Here is a 26923-nt window from a genome sequence, read left to right on the forward strand (position 1 = left end):
CCAGTCTGCTCGTTTATTGAGTTTCATCCACATTGTTCTATGTTCAAATATAGATGAATGACAAACTAGTTATTTCGGTTATTAGTGTGTGCTTGCTTCACAGATTGCTTATCTCTTTTCTATTCCATACATCTACCGTGAAAAACGCTTACAGCTTTTATTTCAAAAGATTTGAACACAGGTCTCACTGGTTCAATATTCTAGCTGCTAAGCACTATACCCAACTAAGTTCTTCTCAGAGTAGAATTAATTAGTCATGCTTATTAATTCCAGTGGGTCTACTCTGAGCAGGACTAGCACTGGCTACAATATTTTATGTTCAGGTGCAAATTTCAGGAAACAACAACAACAACAACAAAAATTATCTGAACAGCGTGTCATTTCTGAGCTCTTAAAACACTAAATATTCCCAGGAAGTACACACGGACGTATCTGTTTGACCAGCATGGAATCAGGATTACTGAGTTTATTTATTGCAGCTGTATCCTATCTTTCCTCCAAGGAGCTCAAGGTGGCATACATGTTTCTCCTCCTCCCCCCTTTATCATTGCAGCAAGGATGCAGGTGGCGCTGTGATCTAAACACTGAGCCTCTTGGGCTTGCCTATCGAAAGGTTGGTGGTTCAAATCTGCGTGACGGGGTGAGCTCCCATTGCTCTGCTCCAGCTTGTGCCAACCTAGCAGTTCGAAAGCATGCCAGTGCAAGTAGATTAATAGGTACCGTTGTTGCAGGGAGGTAAACGGTGTTTCTGTGCCCTCTGGCTTCCATCACGGTATCCCTTTGCTCCAGAAGCAGTTTAGTCATGCTGGTCACATGACCCAGAAAGCTATCTGTGGACATACACTGGCTCCCTCATCCTAAAGTGAGATGAGCGCTGCACCCCATAGTTGCCTTTGACTGGACTTAACCATCCAGGAGTCATTTACCTTTACCTTTATCATTGCAACAGCCCTGTGAAGTAGGTTAGGCTGAGAGGCTGTGACTCGCCTAATGTCATCCAATGAGTTTCACGGTTGGGCGGGGATTTGAACCCTAGTCTCCAAGATCCTAAACCAACACTTTTACCACTATACCATACTGGTAAAGTTGGAGTACTTGGACTAGTTCAAGAGTGGATAAACTTTTTTTTCTGTTGAGGGGCAATCATCTTGGGGTTGCATGCCAGTGGTGGGTGGTGCTAGAGCAGATGATTGACACAACCAGAAAAATAAATATTGTGAATTAGATTTCAGAATGAAGATCTGCTCCAGTTTTCATCCTGGCTACTTCAGCTTAGAACTCTGAATCCTAAGCAGGTCTAATCAGAAGGAAGTCCCTCTTGATTTTGTGAGGTTACTCTCATATATATATATGAATATGATTGCTGATTGGATATTTTTTTTTAAAAAAAATAAAACTGATCACTATAGACGTGGGGCATCATACAGGTAGGTTAGGACTGTTGTGCACACTGGCCAGATTGCGGGATGCCTGTCTTTAGACAATATCAACTTTGGTGTGAACCAGCACAACTCTTCTTATATTCTTATGTTCAGTTGTGTGGTCACATTCACAGCTATGGAACCTACTGCATATATTACATCTTTTTTGTTATTCACTTTTAAAAGAATGTAATTCTTGCTTCAGGATCAAATTCAGATCAATATGTATCCGATCTCCAGTTTTAATAATAGGCTATGGATTGTTGTCCACTATATAATTTGTCCTGAAATTTCTCTGTGGTTTTTGTTACCGAAACACTAAAGGTCCCTGTGTTCTAAAGTTGGAGTTTATGTGACTAGGGCATAACAAGGAATAATCTTTTGTACATACTATGTTAGAAATTAAATTACCCTTTAAGCAAGCCATTAATCATGTTGAAGCAGTCTAATGAGACTGAAATAAAGAGAAAGAAATAGCTGGGCCAACTTGATGCCACAATGAATCAATATCATTTTATCAAGATTATTTTTGCCTATTCCCCCTCCCCTTTACCTCTCAAGTAACATATTGCCAAAGAGGGAGTAAGTTTCAGGTCTACTGTATATCCCTGTCACCACATCTCTCCAGCCGCCATGCAGGCAAGCAGGAGGGATTATCACAGTTCAAAGGTGCATCCAAGGCAGGCAAAAGCACTCAAGAAGGGTGCAGGTCAGGGGTGGTGAGGGCAGTAGCTTGGGAGAATTGGGCATGGCCTGCGTCAGGTGCCATGGACTGGATAGAGAAGCCCAGAGGACTTTTTTCAGACCCTGAGCTAGACGTATCCCATGTCCTATAGATGCTACTTCAGTGGTACTTTTAAGGATGTATAAAACTGCAATGTAAGATGCTACTTCAGTATTACTTTTAAGGATATGTAAAACTGCAGTGTGTAGTTACAGTTAAGGTTACCAGATTTTTTTTCAATAAATCCGGGGACACTTTTCAACTTCCTACTAAATAGATGGATTTTGTCAGGGGACTGATTTGTAAATCCAGGGACTGTCGCCAGGAAACGGGGACGTCTGGTAATGTGCCATCCTAATATCCAAGTATTGAGAGACTCCAGGGAGCTCTGTGCTTACCCAGGGCTCAGTTTCCTTCAAATGAAGGTCCATGGACAAGGTGGTGTCTTTAGGATATATGATTTTATTTACACATATATACAAGCTGAGCATAGGATGGAGGGGCTCACACTCATAGATCATGATTCACCTTTAGGTTTCCAGGGGACCCCCAAAGTCCAGCACAGAGCAAGACATGCCTCTCTCCCAAGCTTCCAGCTCTCACACACAACAGCTCTGGCTATTGTGCTCCTATATACCAGCCAGGTGTTTAGGGGTGGGGGGAAAGCAATTTGTTCTCTGGCACAGAGCAACTTCTTTGGAGATGCTCTGGAGGAGGTTGGTACAGCCAACCAAAACCATTACATTGACAAAGGAGTATATATATGGGCCAGTAATTTGGCTTACTTCTATTCAATATGATGTTTTGAACAGTGCACGAGTACCTATTATATCACACTCTTTGAGGTTCATATCCTTCCTTTTTGTTTCCTGCTGTCACTCCAGCATGAAGGATGATCATTTGGACATTCTTAAGAGGATCAGATATGTCAAAATTATTTCTGTACAATACCAGGCCATTTGCTATGCTAATGGTGCTTATAATGCATTACAGAACAATATATAATGTGCATTGTCTCCATAAGGACATATATTTCAAAAGAAGGAAGTGCTTGTTTTATTTAGGCTAGAGGAACAGTCTTGGTAAATTTTCTATCTGCAGTACATCACTCTTTAGTAAACTATTGGATGGAAACATACTGCATTTTAAGCAAGGGAAACGGCAAGAATTTCTAGGGGATATGTCCCATTAAAGTCTGCTTGGTGTCACTAGAACATTACAAACAAGCTGTGATGAACAAAAAAAATCTAGTTCTATGCTTCTTCTCAGCTGATCACAGACTGCATATCTTCATTATTAAAGCTGGCTGAATCAATAAAACAGATTTTGTGTTCATTCTCATAACATTATTTTTGTTCCTTTCTCGTGTGTTTTCATAAAGATTTATTTCTTGTACATATGGTTCACATCCTCCAATGGTCTCAATCTATTCTTAAGTTTGAGAAGATCCTCAACTGTTCTTTTTTATGGTCAAATTGATCATGCACTGACTAGAAGAGTTATGTACTATAAAATCAGGATTTCTGTACAAGCTGCTGAAAGGAAATTTGGGCAGCTTTTGATTATTAAATCTATCCCCTCCCCTCAACACACTCACATACACACAAATATATGGTGGATCATTAATTCTGTAATGGAGTGGGGTGGAACACTGATCTCTCTCTCTCTCTCTCTCTCTCTCTCTCTCTCTCTCTCTGGACAATACCTGGAGCTTAAAGTGAGAACTTCTCTTCCTCTCTGTGGTTTCTCATCTGGTATGCTCCCTGTGTCCTTGGGTAGGCATTGTGGAGCAGGAGGTGTTTGGTTTTTCAGGTGAATCTGGCTCAGTGAAAAATGTCTGTGAAGTCCCTGGCAAGGGTTCACAGCCATCAGCCATCAGCAGAAACCTGGTTCTGCTCTTCACTTGGTAGGAAAAACCTTTCTGGAAACCAGATCACACTCTTCCTTCCATGAGCCTTAAGGATGGGGCCATGGCAACTACACTGTCTAATAAATCTCCACAGGGAACTGACTATATATACTAGAGCTGTTGCGTTCAGCTCTGACAACTGGTTGAGTACTGTATAATTTTGACAGGGCCTGGGTCTCTTATCAAATACATTGTGGGGTCTCAGAAAATCACATTACAAGAAATGAAGGGAGCAAATGCTTCAGACCTCACTCCCCTTAAACCTTTTTTGGGTTATTTAAGTCTACCATCTTAAACTAAATTTGGTGGCTATTCCCTGCAATGAAGATGTTTTAGTGTTCAAAGTTAAAAAACACACAAAACACCTCACACACTGGCTCATTGCTCTTCTTGGTCATCCACAGCTGCTGCTGCAGCCATAGATATATTTGCTTATCTCTTGAAATTACCATGGCATGCAAATTGTAACACTACCAACTTGAAATAAATTGGTGACGAAATAGGAATGAACATGAACTTGGAAACTTTCAAGAGAGATTATCAGGGCTAAAGCTTTCATCCGAGAAGAGCTTTATTGATTCAGAAATAAACAGAATATCTAATCAAACCATTTAGCAATGGTTTATGTTTGACAGAATAATTCTGATGCCCTTTTGGTGATCAGATTGTTAGTTTCTATGTTTGCATCTTATGTTTTTTTCTAAATGTGTAGTCCAATCCTGTGCAAATTTACATGGAAGTAAGCCCACTGTATGCAATGGGGCTTACTCCAGGTTCTAGTGAGCATGTGATTTTAACCCATAATAATTATAATAGCCTGTCTTTTATATAGCAGAATTTAAGTATTTAAAGCACCTTAGCCATATGATCATAGTAGTGTAAAGTAAGCCAGTATTATGGACCCCAACTGCAGAATAAAGAATAAAGTAGAGCAACTATTGCCTTGCCTAAAGCCACCCTACTGAGCCTGTGGCCTGGGTGAAATGTGAACTAGGGCCTTTCTGACAACAATGTACTCCCTTAGCTGCTTAAACACACATATAAAAAGGCACAAACACACATCGGAGAAGTGGAAGATAGCTGCACCTGTAGTGCCTAAACAAACCATTTTCAGGATATATGGAGAAACATTTCAACAGTAATGCTGAAAGACAAAGATTGCATTTGATTTAGGATACATAAATCTTTCATGTCTTGTTAAAAGATTAGCTATAACCACATCAAACTCTTCAAACAAAGCTCGGACTATTTTAGATTGAGCAAACAGTTTAGAGCAGGAAAGTGATCAGGTGGGGAACAGGTACTTTTCAGCATTGTTGTTGTCAAAAGCTGAAAATTGCTTCTTGATTTAGGGTCCCTATAAAATTGTGCAGAATTGTTTGTAGAGTGAATGAATCCATAAAACCATTGTTCTGTGCATGGTGGATAATTTTACATTTTGAAACATATCCCTATTGTTGATTGTGGTGGTGATGGCGCCACTTTATGAACAGTGTAGCCATTTGGAAAGACTAGTGTTATAGAAAAAGTACTGAAGAAACCCATATAATATCAAGCAGTCATTATTCAGAACATAGTTACATGCCTATACTTGCTGGAATGCATCTTGCACTTAGCATGTAATGTAACCTTGCCCAGTGAGTACCAAAGTACCCACAAATCTCTGATGTATTGAAGCATTCAGATATTCATCATGGAACGACAGCCTTGGAAGAGCTTTGTGAAAACACAATGGCATTTGAAATGCCTTTGATGCCAATAACAAAACAACAGAATGTGGGCATTTTTTAGATGTTAACAAAGTAATATGTGGACATTCCAGTCTTTCACATGATGTGAGGAGTGCCATTATTTTCAAAGAACTTACTTCCAAATATTCAGCCGTAGATTGCATGCAGCCTAAATTAACCAAACATGCCAGATGGAAAAACACCCAAAAGATTCCAGTAAATTAATTGTTTTGCTTTCAATATATTAACTTAAACCAACCAGGCAGACAGAAAATAAAAGAAAGAAAAGAAAGAAACTTTTTGGATCCAACTGAATTACATTTAAGTGGTAGACCTTTGTGTTTTAATATCTATATCTCCATAGAAACAAAGAACGTAGCTCAAAATATAAACAAAATTCTGAATATAAATGTAAGTCGGTTCCAGAGACTAATAGGCCCAAGACTTACTCTCCACAAATACACCAAGAACAGAGGTTCCCAAACCTCATGCTGGTGGTCTTCCATGTGTGACTTGGAAGAAGAGCTGTGGCTGCTCAGTCGTAATTGAAGCCTTCCTTTGCACTCTGTGTTGTCTTCCCAGCAACTAGCAAAGCAATGCACAAAGCACTCCCTAGTTGCAGTAGCTGCTGAAGGCTAATAGAATTGACATCAGTTCTGGTGGCCCTTCCTGTCCTTTTTCTCTCTTGCTGTTTGTGCATGTCCAGAGTCAGTTCAGGCACAGAGTAAGTCTTTTAAAGCCATGTTTATTTCTTCTTCTTCTTCTTCTTCTTCTTCTTCTTCTTCTTCTTCTTCTTCTTCTTCTTCTTCTTCTTCATTTACCTTCCTTTTACTCTAACGTCCCAATGGCAGGCAACAATATCACAACACAATATGAAAAACAATTTAAAACAACTTCCAATCACAAAAATAAGATGGGTCCTAAAAATACATGCAGCACTTCATTTATTTGTTGTTGTTGTTGTTTAGTCGTTTAGTCATGTCCGACTCTTTGTGACCCCATGGACCAGAGCACGCCAGGCACTCTTGTCTTCCACTGCCTCCCGCAGTTTGGTCAGACCCATGCTGGTAGCTTCGAGAACACTGTCCAACCATCTCGTCCTCTGTCGTCCCCTTCTCCTTGTGCCCTCCACCTTTCCCAACATCAGGGTCTTTTCCAGGGAGTCTTCTCTTCTCATGAGGTGGCCACAGCATTGGAGCCTCAGCTTCAGGATCTGTCCTTCCAGTGGGCACTCCGGGCTGATTTCCTTAAGAATGGATAGGTTCATTTCTTACCCTGTCACAACTCTTGTTCCTCTCTTCCACCCTCCATGGAATCTTAGAGTAGAAAGGGTCACAAGGATCATCTAGTCCAGCCTTCTTCAAAGTAGGAATCTTTTGCCCAACATGGAGCTCAAGCCCACAACACTAAGATCTTATAAGAGTCTCACACTTTACTGACTCAGAGATGTTCTTAATGTTACTACAGCCTACAGCAAAAACAAACAGCTATGAATTCCACAAATGGCATACTGAGATGGCAGCATTACATTATTCAATTTCTTATTCAAAGCACTCCAACGTGGCCCCAAACTATTCCTTTGTCTCCCTAGCCCATTTTCTTTTATTTGATAACTTTTCAAACAAAGCTATAACCCAAACCATTTTATAACAATACTATTTCATAGCTCCATCCAAATCCAATAACTGGTAGACTTGGTGTGTGTGTGTGTGTGGTTTTTTTGGGGGGACGGGGAAATGTAGATGCTGTCAACAAAGAAATTTGATGCCTGAGGCAAAGGGTGAGACAGCTTCTTCCCCTCCGTGCCTCCCAGCTGTATGTACAGAAGCCATCAAGCCTGTAGATTAATGTTATTTCTACAGAGGTGATGGGGGAGAATCCTCACAATAACGGCATACACTAGGCTAGCTCTGGGGTGCAGGGCAGACTGTGGAAAACACACAGAGAACTCTGTCTGCTTCAATCCATCAGCATTTGCAGTTGCATCTCAACTTCGAAAACAGCATGTAGAGCTCTCCCTTCTTATCTCCCAAACACCTAGTAGAATATATTTCAAGTCTTTGCATAAACAGGGATCCAGATTAACCACAGTGATGGGAATCTTTTAAAAACTTACCTGTTGGTCACGTATGAGCAACACAGCTAGGGCATGCTTCTCCAGCATTAGCACACCAAGTGTTTGGCTTATAGACTCCTAAACAGGTAGCTTTTTTTTAGCACACCTGGAACCGCAATTGCACCAAATCCAAGTGTGTTCCTCTTCCAGTCCTTTAGCACAGGAGCATGGGACTTTCAGGATCTTGACATGGACAGAGAGGCAGTGGTAAGCACTACACACAGCTGGTTCTGTTTGGGGACAGCATATTTTTTAAACATGTTTTTCTGCTCGCCTCTGAAACAACAGAATCTGCTGCAACTTTAACAATATCACTTTGAACTGGGGGGGGAAATGCTTCACAACATGTCTCCAAAAATATTCAGTAAGACACAAGAGTGTTATCTGTAAGTTTTTCCATATGTTTGGTGACACTTGCTTTAAAATTAGCTACAAAGAACTGCCTTTTTGACAAGACAGTCTGTGACAAGTTGTTAAAGAAAGTTATTTATTCTAATATTAATTAGGGGGCCCTTAGCCATCCTGCAGCAAGAATGTGAAAGTGAACCGTAAAGTGAACTGTGAAAGAGGCAATTCATCTGGTGGCAATATAATATCGTATTGTATTATAAACATTTATGTAAGACTTTTATATACAATATAATTATTATATGGTATGGTATGGTATTATACACTTATGTAAGACTTTTGAATATCTGCATAGAGTGTTATAGCCCTTACAAAAACCCTTTAAAGGAGATTTTCTTTTTCTCATTTTGCAGATTGAGAAGGGGAATGAGTTGAAAAATGAGTTCATGGCAGAGATTAACCTCAACACTGGGACTCTCTAATTTACAGGCTTCTGATTCAGAGGGCTCCCAAATTATTCTAAACATACTCATTTTAACGTTGGAACATATGAAGATGCCTTTATATCAAAATAAAAAAAATCCTTCCAGTAGCACCTTAGAGACCAGCTAAGTTTGTGATTGGTATGAGCTTTCGTGTGCATGCACACTTCTTCAGATACACTGAAACAGAAGTCACCAGACCCTTATATATAGTGAGAGGGTGGGGAGGGGTATTACTCAGAAAGGTGGTGGGAATGGGTGATTGGCTGATAGGTGCGGTAAGCCTGTTGACGACTGTTAACAACTGCAATTGGTCTTACAGGAAAAAGCAAGGGGTGAGATAGCTAAAATAGCTTTATCATGTATAATGAGATAAGAATCCAATGTCTCTATTCAGACCAGGTCTCTCCATGGTTTTAAGTTTGGTAATAAGTTGCAATTCAACAACTTCTCTTTCCAGTCTATTTCTGAAATTATTTTGTAATAAGCTACTTTGAGATCTTGTATTGAATGTCCTGGGTGATTGAAGTGTTCTCTGTCTTGTGATTCCTGATGTCAGATTTATGTCTATTTATCCTTTGGCGTAGGGTTTGGCCTGTTTGTCCAATATAGAGAGCTGAAGGGCACTGTTGTGTGGGGTCTGAGTCCAATTTTAAGTAAAGGCGGTATTGGAAAGTTGTCTGTGAGCCTCCTGGATGTAATCAGTTTTGTTCATGATGACGGGGTCTCTTCTCTAAAGGAATTAAATGAATTCTTTAGTTTTGGGCATTAAGGGCAGGATTTTTTCCTTTTGCTTAAAGGAGGATACTTCCAGGACAGGGAAGAAAACAGTTTCCCCCCAGGTTTTTTTAATATAACAAAGGTAAAATCACTTAGCATGATAGCAGAACCTTTCCATCTAACTTACTGATATAGACCCGGCTTCATCCCCTTAAAAGAGATTTTAAAAGCCTACAATTTGCATCCAACTCTAGCAGAAACTTTAAAAGCTAGAGACGTTTCATCTTCTTTTCTTTTCTTTTTATTAAAAAGTTTGCTGCATGAAAACCCTCAAATAGCTCTGCTTAAAACTTGGCAGGCTGAATTCACTCTGGAAAGGCTCGCTTGCCTGCACATTTCATCCACTTCTGTAAACAGGGTAGGGAAGTTATGGCTATAGTAGTCAATGGGATGAAACAGTGTTGGATTTAACCAATCAAGTTTGTACCCAGATAATGAATGACGACAAAGTGTAATTCAGTGAATCAGTTTGGCTGCTCCCAAAGGTTACAGATACAAGGCAAATCTTATGCTTGTCGCGTACCTCTAGAGAGAATTTTGCTTTAGTCCTTCTTACTCATCACAGGAAGGTCTGAAGTGCAGGCAACCCATGAATGGACGTGGGGAAAGTGATGCTTGCATACACACCTTATCCCACCTTTAAACCCCTACACATTCACTCAAATGCATGAATAGGGCTTAGATACTCTACTAGATCATTTCCACACAAGGTTTGCCCTATAGGAGTTAACCTTCCAGGTGACACAGGCAAGCTTCCTGGGTAACTCATTTCTGCCCACTCTCCATTACTCAGCACTAAATATTTGGGATATTATGTGGTAATTAAAGCTGAAATCAATAGGTCAGACGATAGGCGGCGGGGGGGACACAAACTATTAATGCAGAATGTAAATCTTCCAATAAAATAAAAGCAATTTGTCACCGGATGCAGCCATCTCACTGGACCTGATGTCAGGATCAACCCTGTATAGTCTAAAATGCTCAGGCTGAAAGCAAGCAATATTTTAAAGGCCATTTCCTCTGAAGTTCTGGAGATTAATGTTTTTCTGGTTGGATCCACTGGCTGAGTTTGTCTGAAAGTGTCTACAGTGTAATAGAGTCTACCATCACCATGCTTTCAGCAAGCTGGATTTTTCAAACTTGATTAACATGTGGGACTTATTTAGAAGCTGGCACATGCTTTTTTCTTTCTTTTTGATCTTATCTTGCACCAACTTCAGATGTAATTAAAAAAAAAAGGTAACCCCCCGCCACACTTTATCTTCTTTGTATAACTATTAACAAAGACTTCTTTAGAAATTCTATATTATTATTATTATTATTATTATTATTATTATTATTATTTACATAGCTCTTTTCATTGCACATAATGCTGACTGACTATAGTCTAACCCTGCAGTGAAAGCATCCTAGCTAGCCAGAAAATATGTACAGCTACCTAATATTTGGTTTACAATTCTGCACATCCCAGCTGACAGGTGATTAAAGCTCTAGGAGAGTCATCCTCTCCAATGCATAAATGGACTCATTTTTTTAAGCTCTATTTTTGCTCAGAGTATTTCCTGGTAATTCTCTGGGGAAATCTGAGACTTAGAATTTGTATTCATGTTGGAATTAAGGCTGCCAGGCTGAAGTTCTGGTGGTTAATAAGCTGGCAGGTTTCCAATTTCTTGTCTGAGAAGCAAAAATTGACCTGCCCACCCCTTCATTTCATTGTTAAAAAAATGATTTGCAAATAAAGACTACGAGCCATGACTGCAGGTGTTAGAAGTAACACGTGGCCTTTCTGATCCCACTTCTAAGGGAAGGACTCCGTTTACAGAAGACAACTCATTGAAGAAATAACAAAAAAGTAGAAAAAAATAACTAAGCCCTTGATAATTTGTTATAACACATTTAAATGTTTTATTGGCAGAAAGGAAGTCCCCAGGGCATTGCTAGCTACTGAAAAGATATGGGGCATAACCCCATAGACTAAAATTTGCAAATGATTATTTATCTGCTAGATGCAAATTTTGGCTTTGAAAGTCAACAATTTTACATCTGAGTAATGCCAGCTAAGTTCTTCAGTTAATATACAATCAGTTCCTTTGTACAGTGGTACCTCGGGTTACAGATGCTTCAGGTTACAGATGCTTCAGGTTACAGACTCCGCTAACCCAGAAATAGTACCTCGGGTTAAGAACTTTGCTTCAGGATGAGAACAGAAATCGTGCAGTGGTGGTGCGGCAGCCCCGTTAGCTAAAGTGGTACCTCAGTCTAAGAACAGTTTCAGGTTAAGAACGGACCTCCAAAATGAATTAAGCTCTTAACCCGAGGTACCACTGTACTTCAATTACTCCCAGTTCCCAACTGATCCTGGTACAGTACAATTCCTAATCATCAACATTATCATCACTGATAATGATTAACTTTCTATGCCACCCTTCATCCAATGATCAAAGGGTGGCTTACAGCAAGCAAGCATGCAAACACACACACACACACACACCACCATCCATTCATTACCTCCCCAAATCATCTCTGGATAAAATCATCTGAAATTAATTTATTTCCCCAAATTAATGTCTTAGCCATAGCCAGTGCTTTTTTTTTCCTAAAAAAAATGTTTAGGGGTACTCTCATTTTGACTCAAGAAAATCACCATTTTATAGTTCAAATCGGGGAAAATAAATACAGTAAATGGACAAAAGTACAAAGATTCACAAAATGTTTAGGGGAACCCCTGCTTCCCCCACCCCCCAGAAAAAAGCACTGCCAATAGCCAAGATCATTCCCAGATCCATTTTTCCTCATTTAATTTCCCACTCAGGAACACTTGGGGAAGCCCTAGCAATGCCCCTTAGAATCTCAGAGGCCATTTGCTAAAATGAACATCATGTTTGCGCATACACACACACACACACAGAGAGAGAGAGAGAGAGAGAGAGAGGTGACTGATGCAGCAACACAGGTGAGGCACCGCTGCTCTCCCAGTTTCCAAACACAGCGTGTTGCTGGTGCTTACTGGAGAGGGAGCAAGAGGTGGGAGGTGGGGGAAGCTCAGTGTTGTTATTTGTCCCATAGCCCATATAATACAGATGACTGGGAGTGGCTGCCGGGATCACATAACACCGGTTCTGAGAGATCTGCATTGGCTCCCAGTACGTTTCCGAGCACAATTCAAAGTGTTGGTGCTGACCTTCAAATCACTAAACGGCCTCCGTCCTGTATACCTGAAGGAGCATCTCCACCCCCATCGTTCAGCCCGGACACTGAGATCCAGCGCCGAGGGCCTTCTGGCAGTTCCCTCATTGTGAGAAGTGAGGTTACAGGGAAGCAGACAGAGGGCCTTCTCGGTAGTGGCACCCGCCCTGTGGAACGCCCTCCCTTCAGATGTGAAGGAAATAAGCAGCTATCCTATCTTTAAAAGACATCTGAAGGCAGCCCTGTTCAGGGAAGTTTTTTATATTTAACGCTGTACTGTTTTTAACACTTGATTGAGAGCCGCCCAGAGTGGCTGGGGAAACTCAGCCAGATGGGCGGGGTATAAATAATAAATTATTATTATTATTATTATTATTATTATTATTATTATTATTATGTAAAGTGGAGTATCTAAGTTACATTTGTATTTTGAAGGAACCATAATTAATAGTTTTTTAAAAAAAAAAACTGCAAAAGCCAGAAAGAACATTTCAGAAGTAAGAATAATAAACAGCACGAGGTCCTGCAAAAGAAACATCCCGTCACCCGTGCCCAGAATAAAAATGAAGAGCCACAATAATCGAGAGATGTCTTCTGCACATTGTTCAGAACTGGAGATTTGTGACTTATTGCAAGCTAATCCCCTTCAGCCATTAGCTCAGTGCATGGCTGGAGGGTGGCAGGCGAATGCTGGTGTGGTTTGCTGAATAAATTGCAAATCAAAGGGAGTGGGATCACTGGCATGTAAAACACAATCTGCTTAGTCCTGTTTAGTCTACCTAAAGGACTGCATCTAAAAATAGCCACAAAAGACTTACAGCTCTTTACCTCTTTGCCGAGCTACACTTCCTTGCTCCTAAACGCAGCAAAAATAGAAATAAAGATGGGATAATTACTTATCTCGGTAAAATGATCACCATTTTTCAATTGCAACCCTGAGAAGTTAATGTCATACATAAATAGCTGCTTCTTGTGTATTGAAGTAGCAGATAATCATCATCTGAAGAAGAAGGATCTGGGACCACAAAACTGATGAATGCAGTTATTATTCACAAGCAAAATGTGCATTATTGGTGTGTGTGTTGTTGAAAACTCAGGGTTATTCTGAGTCACTCCTCCCCTCCACATGAGTAGTGTGACTTTGGTTACATGCACATAAACATGACTTGACTTGAATCAGCATTAGTATGACGATAATGCATTGCTTTATGGATTTAAAATTGTAGCTGTTAAATGGAAATCCCAAAGTCTAATATTTCATTTCTCAAGAATGTAATTCTCTTTCATTCTCTGGCCCTCACTCTCATTCACACATATCCATGTTTGTAGCCAGTCTCTGTAATACAAGACTTGCCAACAGGGTGCCCTCTAGATGCTGCCAGCTACCACTTCCATCCCAGGCCTCACCCAGAGGAAAGTTCGATTTGCCATTAACCGAGCTTGCAGCGAGTTCCTGCACAAACAGCAGAATAGATGCACCCTGACTGCTGAGGCTGACGGAAGTTGTAGCCCCAAACACCTGGAGTGTATCACATTGGTTGCCCCTGCTCTAATATCATCCTGTAAAGTGGGAGAAAACATAGTTTAAGGAAAAACATGTGAGTGAGAGAAAACCTTGACCTAGGATAAGCAAAAACTTGGCCTCTTCACTTTCTGAACTTTGCCTCTGGATAGTAAGATATTCTCCACATTTCTTTTTATAGAACTATGTTTTTAGATAACTTCTCAAGGTGTTGGCCACGCTGGTGGCTTAAGATTTACATCAGTCTCAGAGTGCCTGAAGCTAACAAGAATTCACAGAGTGACTTAAACCACCGTAATGCTGCCATCATGGGCCTGAATTTGTTTTGTCTTCCTTCAGTTGCGAAAAGTGCAGCCGACACGGCTAAACACCTGCAATCGCCACTGTGAAATGGTCATTAAGGTTATTCACATTACCCCCGGGAAGCTTTTGTGTGACACTGCGTGCCTATTCTTTTTCTTCGTAACAAGCAAACTCAGGTATATAATTACTGTGTTTTGCCTCACTTCAGTTCCATCTGACTTCACTGAGAGAGCTGCAACCCATAAACCCACCGCCTAGGCCAATGACACTTTAATCCTGCTTTGTATTTAACTGATCCAAAGACAAAGAAGGGGTAGGGAGCCACTGATGGTGTCACTTAAGCAACACTTAAGGCTTGTTTAAGGAGCTGGCATGCGTATGTGGGCTCAAGTATAATTGCTGCTCAGGCAAGGAAGAGAGTCCAAGCTGCAATGCAGTGGATGGGACTGTGTTCTATTGGTTCTCTGCCTCTTATAACCAGCCAGAGGGCCTTCTCGGCAGTGGCACCCCTCCCTGTGGAACGCCCTCCCGTCAGATATCAAGGAGGTAAAGAACTACACAAATAATTTTTGCTGCTGGTATAGAAGTATAGAAAATTGGAACAGTGGTGCAAGTGCATATTTATTTATTTTTATGAAATTGTCACCCGCCCTTCACTGTGAAGCGATATAAGAGTAGGATACATTACTGTTGCTACTACCAATAATAATCTCTTTCTGAGTAGGTGGTGGTGGAGCAACTGCATTGGAATCAGAAGGCCCTGGGTTCAAACCAAAGGCATATTGTGGGGGAGCCTGGGGGGCCATGGGACCACCGGGTGCAAACTTCTGAGGACCCACATAACAGGTTCCTCAGAAGCAGGAGCCATGGGGAGGCAAGCCATGTCCGACTGGGCCTTTGTTGCTGAGGCAGCGGCAGTGCCTCCTTCTCCTCATGGCTGGCAAAGGGACACTTGCACGTCAAGAAGGGGGGGTGAGGCTGCTGCCACTGCCCACCGAGGATGAACAGGGAGGAAGAGGAAGGTGAGAAAGCACTGCCTGAGCCATGTGTGTTGCCCAGAGTTCCTCACTGTAAGGACAGGAGGGCAAGGCAACACAGAGGTGCTCCTGGCTTCATGTTTCTCTGCCTTATCTCTGCTCCCAGTTTGGGCCTAGTTTGCAAGGAAAGATTCCCTTGATTAGACGCTGGCCAGGGACCCACGTTATGCTGCTGTTTCAAACCCTGGCATCTCCGGGTAGGTTTGGGACAACCTATCTGAAACTCTGGCAAGCCATTGCCAGTATAGATGGTCCAATGGGATGACTTAGATGGACCAAGGGTCTGATTCAGTATAAAGCAGCTTTCTGTGTTCCTATACACAGGGAGAGTAAAATGCATAGATTCAACCTGTGAAAAAGTAGAGTGTGTTAAGTTGTGTGTGGTTTCTTGGATTGAAGAATGTGTGTGTGTGAACTTCCAACAAATGTATGTATCCGCTTCGTTCCCTCTAAGGTCTAGATTCCCCAGAAGTTACAAATATTGTTCTCCATGTGCAATTTGCATTATTTGTAGATTATTCCAATCCATGTTCAAATGCTCTGCTTTGAAGGCTGAATTAAAATTAGGCGTGTACCCATGACTAATTAGCTGGCCTGTTCTGCTCTAGACACCTCAGAAATTGTTTAGCCTTTAAAAAAAAAATCACAGTCAGACGTCAATGCTGATACATCTTCAAGTTCTCCTGATTACACCTGAAGAAAGAAGGCACTGTGAAAAGCTACGTGCTGGCACGTTGATCATGCCCGTTGCCTAAAATGCAGGTGGGAGGGGCAATCTAACGCTGGTTGTATTAATGAATTCCAAGTACATGAAGCAAATTGTTATTGTGCCCAAGAGACGTCATGTTCAGAATGATTACGATCATGCATATTGTATATAAACTGCAAGGGAGAGAGAGAGAGAGAGAGAGAGAGAGAGAGAGAGAGAGAGAGATGGCAACGCCAACCATAAATCAGCTCCAGAGAACTTGTACTTTAGGAGATAACTCTGTATTTTTATAGTGCCTTTTCTAGGAATTACTTATGCCCAGAGGATATGGGTTTTTCTGTGCTTATGACAACTATATTCATTATGACTTATTACTAAAACAGGTTTTATGGTTTGTCTGTAAATGATTTCCCAGCAGAGAAATTGCCTCTTTATATATTATTCTGAATAAAACAACTTACTTCATATTAACAATTTAGCATGTATTTTATACCAACCGTACTAGGTGCTTAACAGGAAACACCCCTGAGACAACAGCAGGGGGGAAATGCAAGGCCTCCCTCCCAAGACATCCAGTTGCTTGTTTCGGAAAGGATCCAATTTCCTGAACTGTTTGGGGATTGGTGTTCCTTGTCTTTCACTGTGGCTCCTCACTATAAGGTTGGAGGTTAAAAAAATATAACATCCAGTTAGCATGGAACATTTCACTGCTTAAATTAGATCACAGCAGGCAAGTCAGAGAGCAGGGTGAGGACAGAGTATGCTGGTGAGCTCTCAAGGCGTTATATGGTGAAAAGAGTCTTTTGCAGATCAACTTCTCACTGCTTACTGGCTTGGATGCCCTGGGACCTGGTTCAGGTTTGGACCCTGATGACCTCTCTAAGGCATACTGCCTTGGTACTGAAAATGCAGTCGTGACCTATTTGACATGATGTTGAGGTACAGTGGTACCTCGAGTTACAAACGCCTCAGGTTACAAACGCTTCAGGTTACAAACTCTGCTAACCTGGAAGAGTTACCTTGAGTTGAGAACTTTGCCCCAGGATGAGAGCGGAAATTGTGTGCTGGTGCCACAGCGGCGGCAAGAGGCCCCATTAGCCAAAGCACGCCTCTAGTTAAGAACAGTTTCAGGTTAAGAACGGACCTCCGGAACGAATTAAGTTTGTAACCCGAGGCACCACTGTATATGTACAGTAAACAGCAGTGTTTTTTTCTGGGGGGATGCAGGGGTACACATACCCCTAAACATTTTGTAAATCTAAGTTTGGCCTCATTGAGGGGCAGTATTTCAATATGAGTAGGAAAATGACAGTACCCCTAAACATTTTTTAAGAAGAAGAAAAAAGCACGGGTAAACAGTGCAAATAATTTTAACTACTGATCAAATAAGACAGGCAGAAGAGGCATTGTTGGTAACCAGTCATCTACACTTTAAACAAATCACCAACTAGTTATGTCACAGTTGAGCTTAATTAACTGAAGGAAGTTGAAGACTTTCTGAGATTTGTGTCTTTATATCAGAGTGTTTGCATGGTTGTGAGAATGCCCTTGCATGTTTCTAGCCTTGGAAGACCTTGATTAAACTGACTGTAGATGTGCAAAATACCTCGATGAAGTAACTAACAAAATAGTGTTAACATATCCTAATTTTTTTGGTTTAGCATGTATTGCAAGACCACAGTTGCCACAAGCATGGGACTCCTTGACTGGCTTCCATAAATACCATAGACATTCCTCAAATAAAAACAGACAAATCTAAGAAATATATAAGGTGGTAATAGAGGGTTTCATTGTCTTCTGAATGTGGAAGGCTCATTTGACACAAAAGCGCAAAGCTTTGGTGCTGAACTATTTTCATAGGGTTGGTCCAAACTTAGTCATGCTTAGAGTAGATCATTAAAATCAATGGAACTTAATGACTAAACTAAATTTCTATAGATCTCAACGTGTCTGTTTTAAGCATGACTAACAGGATTCAGTTCAGTGTTGAGGGTATTACATAAAAAACCACATGAGAAGTGAAGCAATACTATTTACAACAAGGAGAAAGAAGAAATTATCTGCATCAAGAAAGCTGAGATAAATAGCAAGTGTGTTTTCTCCCAAGACTGCCTAGGAAATAATTTGAAAAGCAGCAAAAATGCTAGTAAATCTCAGAGACAGTCAAGCTGCCCTCTGCCTTACTCTACACCACTAAAAGCATTTGCAATTCACCCTGTTATGGGCATACAGAAAGTTCAAGTAGTCAAACTGCACAGAGACTGCCTGGGGATAAAAAAAAAAAGTTTGAAAAGAAAAATACTCGCTGAATACAATTGGCATTCATGAGGAAGCTCACATTAGCTGCCTGCAAATCAGGTGTTCAGGAGAGAATAGAGAGATCATATATAGAGGTTTGCTGTATCCCTGGCTGGGACTTTGCTAGATACTGTAGTGTCAGACAGCAAAGAATGAGCATGAGAGAAGGAGAGAAAGGCAGGGATCAGAGGCTAAACGCGGTTTTTGGTGACAATGGGTGTGGGGGGAAACAGGTTTGTAATATCTGCCAGGCTTTAAGAAGGACAAAATAAACCCTGAACCAACTGCATCCCCCATTGACCCCTTCCTTAAATCATTTATTTTTCCCATATTCATGCACTGAAGCAGTGCTTTTCCTTCCCTCCAGTATCACATCATTTACTTTGTAGATTATTGAAGTTTGGAACCAACCTATGCATTAGCCAGGGGGTGCCCTGTCCTGTTTTGCCACCTGAGGCAAAACAGGAAGATGCCCCCCCTGCTCTGCCCCCCTGCTTACCAGGGTCGTGTGGCTTGATCAGCTTCTAACAAGATCTTGCAGAGCTCTCATGAAGCTGTCGCGAGGTGGTGGCAGGGGCAGGTGAAACTCATATGGGGGCATCACCCTGTGGGAATCTGCTACCCAAGGCAGCTGCTTGCCTCATGAGTGGGCCGGTCCTGGCATTAACCCCATGCACAAGTTGGGTCAATGGTATGGTGAGTTGGGAATGGGTCCCTGTTGCCAATGTTACTAGATTTGCTTCTTTCAGTCACCACGCCTACAGCTGTGTGTAAGAAGAGCCTAAGGTGCGGGCTAAGGGGCGCCGTGTAATTGGGACAACCGGTTCCGCCAGTGCCCCACTGATGTGAAGCCCATACATGTGCGCAAGAGGTCTGCACTGGGGCCTACACAACATGGTTGTTGAAAGAAGCAGGTGCAGGGGGTGGGGCTAAAAGGACAGCCCCACTCGCAACTCAACACACTGGAAAAATGCCCCGGGGGTGCCTGCAAGCCCCCAAAACTCTGAGCATCCTCCGGTATGTGCAGCTCTGGAAAAGGCATCTCCCTTCTCTTCCAGTGCGCTTCCTAGCGACATATACCAGCTGGTACATGCACACTAATCATCTGGCATAACACAGCAAGAAGAATGAGACATTGTAGACCTAATCTACTACAGTCATACCTCGGGTTACAGACGCTTCAGGTTGCATTTTTCCGGGTTACGGACCGCCAAAACCTGGAAGTACTGAAACAGGTTACTTCCGGGTTTCGGCAGTCGCGCATGCGCAGAAGCGCTAAATCGCACTTTGTGCATGCACAGAAGTGCCGAATCACAACCTGCACATGCGCAGACGTGCCACTGCGGGTTGCGAATGTGCATCCCGCACGGATCACGTTTGCAACCCAAACGTCCACTGTATTTATTTACACACTATGTACAGACAAAAGCATAATGTTGTCCGTTCTCCCCAGCTCTGAGAGAACAAACAGAAAGAAAGAAAAGCGAAAGTACAGTGTAATAATACCCGCCGCTGAAGAGATAAGACTGTCTTCTTTTCCCAGACTCGTCCAAGACGGGCTCCCAGACAGGCATGCGATTTACAACAATCTCATCTGCAGCATCAGAGGAGTGAAATTGTTAACACTGTTGCACTATGCATGCAACTTCAGCCTGACAATAGTCCTTCCGCACCCCCCCCCCCAAGAAGAATGGCTCTTTAATTTCTCTCTCTCTCTCTCTCTCTCTCTCTCTCTCTCTCTCTCACACACACACACACACACACACACACAAAATGGGGGAAATACATGCAGACTTTTTAAAGCTGGGGATTTACTGAATGCTCAAAGTAGAGGCGGTATCTGCCCATCCATCCAAACCATAGCATATCTGCTACACCAAATTTCCCTTGGATGAATGCCAGTTTCGGAAAATGTTTCACCCCAGCAATATTAGGCGGATTGTCCCCTCTCATGGGAGTGCCATCCAATCAGAGGAAGAAAAGGAAATTTCACAACGGGAATGCCACATTAACAGGAAAATTTGATATGGGAATGAGTTTAATTTGAAAAGATCATGGGGGGAGCATCTATAACAGCAAAAAAACAACACCTTTAATAGCTGCTTTTAAAGAGATATGTTTGTATACATTTTATTCCATTAAGAAGTAAATATCTAAACTGTTCTACACAAGATAGGCACTTCTACTCCCATTAACTCATTTTGTTGTCTCCCTGTCCATTTGCTTAAGATGGCTATAGAATAATAATTAATTTAAGCAATAGTTATATCCAGAAAACAAAGGATCTGACAGCACCATTTATCTTTATACTTCACCAGAATTAAAAAACAGGCAAGACACTCTAGTTTAAACCAGGCATTCTCATACAATAAATATTACCAGTCTTTTGTTAAAAAAAAAAATCTTGGTGTAGTTTGACAGTAAATTATCATATGAAAGACAGTATTAGCAGCTGTAATACTAACAAGTATTTATGTTTGTCAGAAAGGTTTCTGGGTCTGCTGGCATTTAATAAATAAAGTTACAATAATACCTAAGAAAACATCTATCTTTATTCTTTCTTGTCACAAGCTGCAATTTTATACCTGGGCATAAGCTCCACTAGACTCAACATCTGAGCAAGGATAGACAATTGTGGTTCCTCTTTGTTCCTCTTTCTTCACTCCCCATATTTCAGCATCTGCCTCACAAATTCACCAACATTTTGGTACACATTTCTCATAATATGTACATTTTTGTCTGGAATTTTTTCTAAAGTATTTTTTACAAGCAAGGCATTGCAGCATAATTCATCTGGGATGTTATTTTCCCTGGCACTAGTCCTTTATGCAAACTTTCCTTGAGTATATACAATACTGTACTTTTGTTTTTGTTTTTGTTGGAGAACTGCTTTGCAAAATTCAGACATGTTTGAATGGCAGAGGATAAGCTGCTTTTCAGCTCACACATTGTTTTGGGAAGTGCAGATTACATAGGTTTGCATAAAAAATGTGAACTGAGCCACATTTCTCTCCCATCTCTATTTCCGTGTAGACATAAAATAGGACTGTGATGCCCTTTTCTTTGTCAGAATGGATGAATTAAAAGCAACACCAAGTACACTAAAAACATGTGGCTTAAACATTCAGCTGTACAGTGGCAGAACCATGCATTGTCTTTATCACAAAAGGTGCATGCTTAGTTGTAATTTAAATAGACAGTTCGATAGTATCAGCACATTTTTGCATTATGGATTTTGATGTTCCCAGCACAATGGCTTAGTTTTACATACACGGAGTATTAGATCAATGATACAGAATGAAAGATAAAAGCCTCCCAAGTCAATGCGTTCACCTTAAAAACTGATTGCGCTGGTACAAACTACAGGGGGGAATTTTAAAAATTCCAAAAAAATAAAAAAAAATAAAAAAATCTGCTGAAAACCACCCTCTGTCTTTGGGCTAGCAGTATCCTAGCTGTTGTTGTTGCATACATAAAATGTTTTTTCTTCTCTTTTCGCAACTCTTGACCTGAAATGCATAGTAAAAAAGCTGCTAGCCCAAAGATGGAAAAGCAAAGAAATACCAACAAAAGAAGAAAGGCAAGAAAAAATGATGAAATACGCTGAAATGGCAAAACTAGCTGGAAGACTACGAGATAATGACAACAGAGACTTTAAGAAAGATCAGGAATCCTTTATGTTATACCTGCAGAAACAATGTAGTGAAATGGACTCTTTAGCTGGTTTTGATGAAACACTTACAACTATCAAAATAAATATAGAAAATATAACAATGATCTCAAAACAAAAAGAAAACAATAATCATTATAACTAGACTCCAAATTAAGAATAACAAAACAAGCAGAAGAAATTTTTCCGTAAAAAAAAAAACCAGAAGAGGAAGTCATGTGGGGGGGGGTATTATGAGGATAGCATTATTTTTGTTTTGTTTTGTTTTGTTTTTTGTTATGTGAACAATGTAAAGATGACAAAGATATGTAAAATCAAATAAAAAATGGGGTGGCCACCAGGGGGCGCGTTGGAAGATGGCCGACAATAACATCTCTCTGACCCACACGAGGTAATTTAGGGGCTGCTATGGGAAGTATGCAGCCTTCCCTCCCCACCAGGGTGTGGTGGGGTGCTGCCTGGCCAGCGGTGTTCACAAGGCACCCCCTGATCCGAGAGATGGGGGTGCTGAACACTTGGCACGAGCCCTCGGTGAAGTCAGCTCTTCCTGACGCCGATTCCGATTAGCGCGTGCTGGTTGCTTCAGCCCGGAATTATAATTGGAAACAGATGAATTGGAATTGAGGCTGAAGCACATATATCAAGTAAAGCTCGACGATAAGGCTGCTGAATAATGGATCTCTGCGACCGAGAGCGACGGACGGATAAGTAAATCTTTTGATGTGTCGTCACCAAGAGACTGTACGTTTGGAACAAAGGGGGGGTGGAGGAAAAACTTTTTCTTTTCCGTATATGATGTGACAAAAATAACCCTCCACTCCAGAAAGAAAGAAATAAGATCGTTGCGTCTTTTAAGATTCATAAGCAGAAGTTTAAGAACTGTGTGGGAGGTGGAAAATAATCGGTGAACGCTGAGGAATTTTTATGATGCAGTTAAAAAATGGCGTCTCACCAAGACAGGCTGCTGGAGAAAAAAAGGAGATGGGGGAGGAGATTCAGGAATGTTGGAGAAGCGAAGGAGTATGGAACTGAAAGTTTGATCTGACAGAGCCCCCTGATCTATTTGATTTATTTGGCTAGCCTGGAAAATAAAAGGACAATGAAGAACCCACACAGAGAAGCCAGCTTTTAGTCTGCTTGTGAGAATCATCAGAGATCGCAAAGAAAGGAACGTATGACAACAAACAAGACCAAGAAAATATAAAGGACTATCTGGATTGAACTGGATAGAACTGATTAATTAATGCAGCAAAATAAGGGATGTCTGGATTTATCCGGAACTTTGGACTCGTGCGGAGCTTGATATATGGGTACACCCAAAAAAATTAAAATTTGGCTGTATAATTTGGAACCAATGTGATTTGAATAATGTGATGTGATTGGCCTGTTAATAAAAATTATTCTTAAAAATAAAAAAATAAAAAAATAATTTAAAAAACAACCACCACCCCCTGTGAATATGTGGTGGATGCTCACTGGATATTGGTTGAATATAAGGATGTAGAATGGATACTTGGTGGTTGTTCAGTTTTAGTTCCTGATTGGTGTCATATGCCCAATGTGAGAACATTTCTGGAACCCTATTTCTCTGTGAACCATGACCCATGACTGGGGTGAAGGTGCTATGAGGAATATGGGATGGGTGAGAATGATGCTGGAGACCCCCAAGACACTATGTTTTTTTATCTCCTACCTAGGTGATACAGTGGTACCTCAGGTTAAGTACTTAATTCGTTCTGGAGGTCCGTACTTAACTTGAAACTGTTCTTAACCTGAAGCACCACTTTAGCTAATGGGGCCTCCTGCTGCTGCCGCGCCGCCGGAGCACGATTTCTGTTCTCATCCTGAAGCAAAGTTCTTAACCTGAGGTATGTAACCTGAAGCGTATGTAACCTGAGGTACCACTGTACAGCACTTCAGCATGAGGTATACACTCATATTTTGACGGAGGCCCAGCATTAAAAGGTACTCCTATGAAACTGATATAGCAAGGAACAAATTGGGACAGACATTTTTCCGTTATGCTAGCTTTTATTAACAGGGATCTTTATTTTTGTGTGCAAGAATATTAACCATGGCATTGCTCACCTGCAGGCCAAAGTGATTAGTACTCACTTTAATACCTCAGGATTCTACCACCTTCTTCTTCTGCACGTGCTGTGCATGTTTCAGTCATTCTTTCTCTTCACCCAGTCATCCAACTCCCTGCAGTAACTTTGAATGACCTCAGTAAGATACAATCAGGTCATTTCCTTAAATGCTCACTATGGGTTGTATCCAATGCAGCGCTATATGAACATTCCATCAGTGCAAGCATTTCCTTTCCTTTCCTTTATTATTATTTTTTATTCAGTTTTACACTACACATTTGAATTCAAACATTAGTCATAATCATCAACATTTAGTATTCCCTAAATCCTTAGACTTCTCTCCACCCTTCCATGGTTTCCATTTTCAAACTTTTTCAACTTCATCATATAATTTCTCCATTTTTCTTAAAATAATCCATTTTTACCTTAGTTTTTAGTACATTACAAGTGTTACTCAAATCCTGCCCAGGTTTTTAGTTGTTTACAGTGTTCCCTTAAGTAAATTGTAAATTTACAAGCATTTCTGTTTATGTGATGGAACAATCTTCCCTTCTCCTCCCCTGCAAGCTCCCTAAATCTCTTCCAGGGGATTCCCCAACAGTTTTGGGGGTGGCACAGGACATGCATGGGGGCAGGAGAGCGGCAAGTCCTGCTGTGCAAGCAGAAATCCTTGCACTTATGGAATGCATTCAACTGAATACTGCTTTACACTTACTTTCTTGCACAGTTCTGCATTTATTTTCTTCTTGTATTGCATTGAACTAAACAATCACTTTTGGTTTTGGGTTCTTCATCATAGCCATTCCCCAAAATCTGACCACCCAATAGCTCTTTTGCCAGTCTTAGAACACAATCATATGTAAAGTTGCACAGAAGTAATCCCATTGTCTTCAATGGGATCTGCTTCCAGGTATGATATAGAATTGCAGCCTTTATCTTGCTTTGTGGCCAAATGAATTTGAATCAAGAGAAGATTAATGGATCCATCCTCCTTAATGAGGATTTTCCATGTGCACCAAGAGTCAATCCAAAATAGTTTTATCGTTTGATAGGTCTGTGTGATCGAAGCTTCCTCGTTGCAGCCTTGTACAAATTTACTCCCAACAGTAAATTATTAGTTTGCCCTTTGGGAGTAAAGGCCAAGTTGACACCTTTCTTGATTTACTTAATCATACAGTGGCTGAAATGTCAAAGGAAATTAGAGCAACTTGTTATATAAACCCTTGGGAAACATGTTGCTTACTTAAGGATAGCACTTTTATCTGATAGGGGCATTCAACCATCGCTTTGCAATGATGAAAAGTACTTCAACACACACAAGACAGGGACATTTGATTCTGCCAGTTCCTCTGCCCCCATCTAGTTCAGCAGCTCACTCCTTATTCCATATTGTCCCAACCCTCAGACAAAGCTTTCAGAAGAAATAGCAAGCTGTAGTAGGTGGGGTTCAGAAAAACTGGGCTCCCTGAATGTGAGTGGAAGTGTTTTCCGCTACCACAAAACCTCCATTGCCTACACATCTTAATAGTTAAAGATGTCCACATAGTCTGCAATCCTAAACTTGATTACCTCTTGAAATGAAATGGGAATTACTTCAGAGTAAAGATGCATATAAAATTTTGTTGTTCATCATTGCGCTGTCAAAAGTCAATTTATTGCAATATACCGTATTTTTCGCTCTATAAGACACACTTTTTCCCTCCTAAAAAGTAAGGGGAAATGTGTGTGCGTCTTATGGAGCGAATGCAGGCTGCGCAGCTATCCCAGAAGCCAGAACAGCAAGAGGGATTGCTGCTTTCACTGCACAGCGATCCCTCTTGCTGTTCTGGCTTCTGGGATTCATAATATTTTTTTTTCTTGTTTTCCTCCACCAAAAACTAGGTGAGTCTTATGGTCTGGTACGTCTTATAGAGCGAAAAATACAGTACCTGGACCACGTGGAAATTAATTATTAGAAGAGTTTGAAACTTACAAATTTTTGCAGCTTTTAAAACTTGGACATATATAATAGAGGCCAGCATTTCCACACAAGGCAAGCCAAGGTGTCCATGATGGAGAAAGTTGGGCTGTGGAAGTTCCATGGCTTTTTCAGGCTTTCGGGGAGAGGAGTCACCTCTAGTTATGACATTTAATATTTGGGCAAAGCCCCTGACATGGGACCTCCTAGATGGAACACCTAAATGGTCCCCTTTTCAAATAGACTATATCAACTTTGATTTCATAAAGCAAGCTCACTCTAACATTCCTTCATCTGTAAATATTCGAAACATATTGGATTTAAATTGGATTTTGACACATTGCATTGAAACCATTTCCCCCATCCACATGAGGATTGTGCCGAGTAAGTACCATAGTTCAGTTTCAGCATTTCCCCAATTTTTGTAGCTCTGAAGAACTGCATTGTTGGCATTGGTGGGAAGTTTCTTTTTTTTTTAAGAAATATTTATTAAGATTTCACAAAAACAAACATACAAAAACACATAATAACAAAAGAGAAAAAATAAAAATAAAAAGATAAATAAAACATACAAAAACAACAAGAAAAATTAAAAACAATTGTTTTTCATAACAACAAACTCGTTTGCTTGTTTCTTTGAC

The 26923-nt window shown here is 40.9% G+C and overlaps 1 protein-coding gene across 7 annotated transcripts in view; it reads left to right on the forward strand.

The window, feature by feature from the left end:
• Positions 1-26923, forward strand: part of LOC310756457 (contactin-6-like) — a 187518-nt gene that overhangs the window by 7906 nt on the left and 152689 nt on the right. Inside the window, exon 1 of one of the 7 annotated variants that reach the window (XM_083600582.1) lies at positions 15039-15067. The exons of the other annotated variants lie outside the window; for them this stretch is intronic. The gene's annotated coding sequence lies outside the window, so the exon portion shown is untranslated. Of the gene's footprint in view, positions 1-15038; positions 15068-26923 lie in introns of those variants that run through there. 7 annotated transcript variants of the gene reach the window in all.

Source organism: Podarcis filfolensis, assembly GCF_964270895.1.
Source record: "Podarcis filfolensis genome assembly, chromosome: 2".
In the NCBI taxonomy this organism is placed as follows: Eukaryota; Metazoa; Chordata; class Lepidosauria; order Squamata; family Lacertidae; genus Podarcis; species Podarcis filfolensis.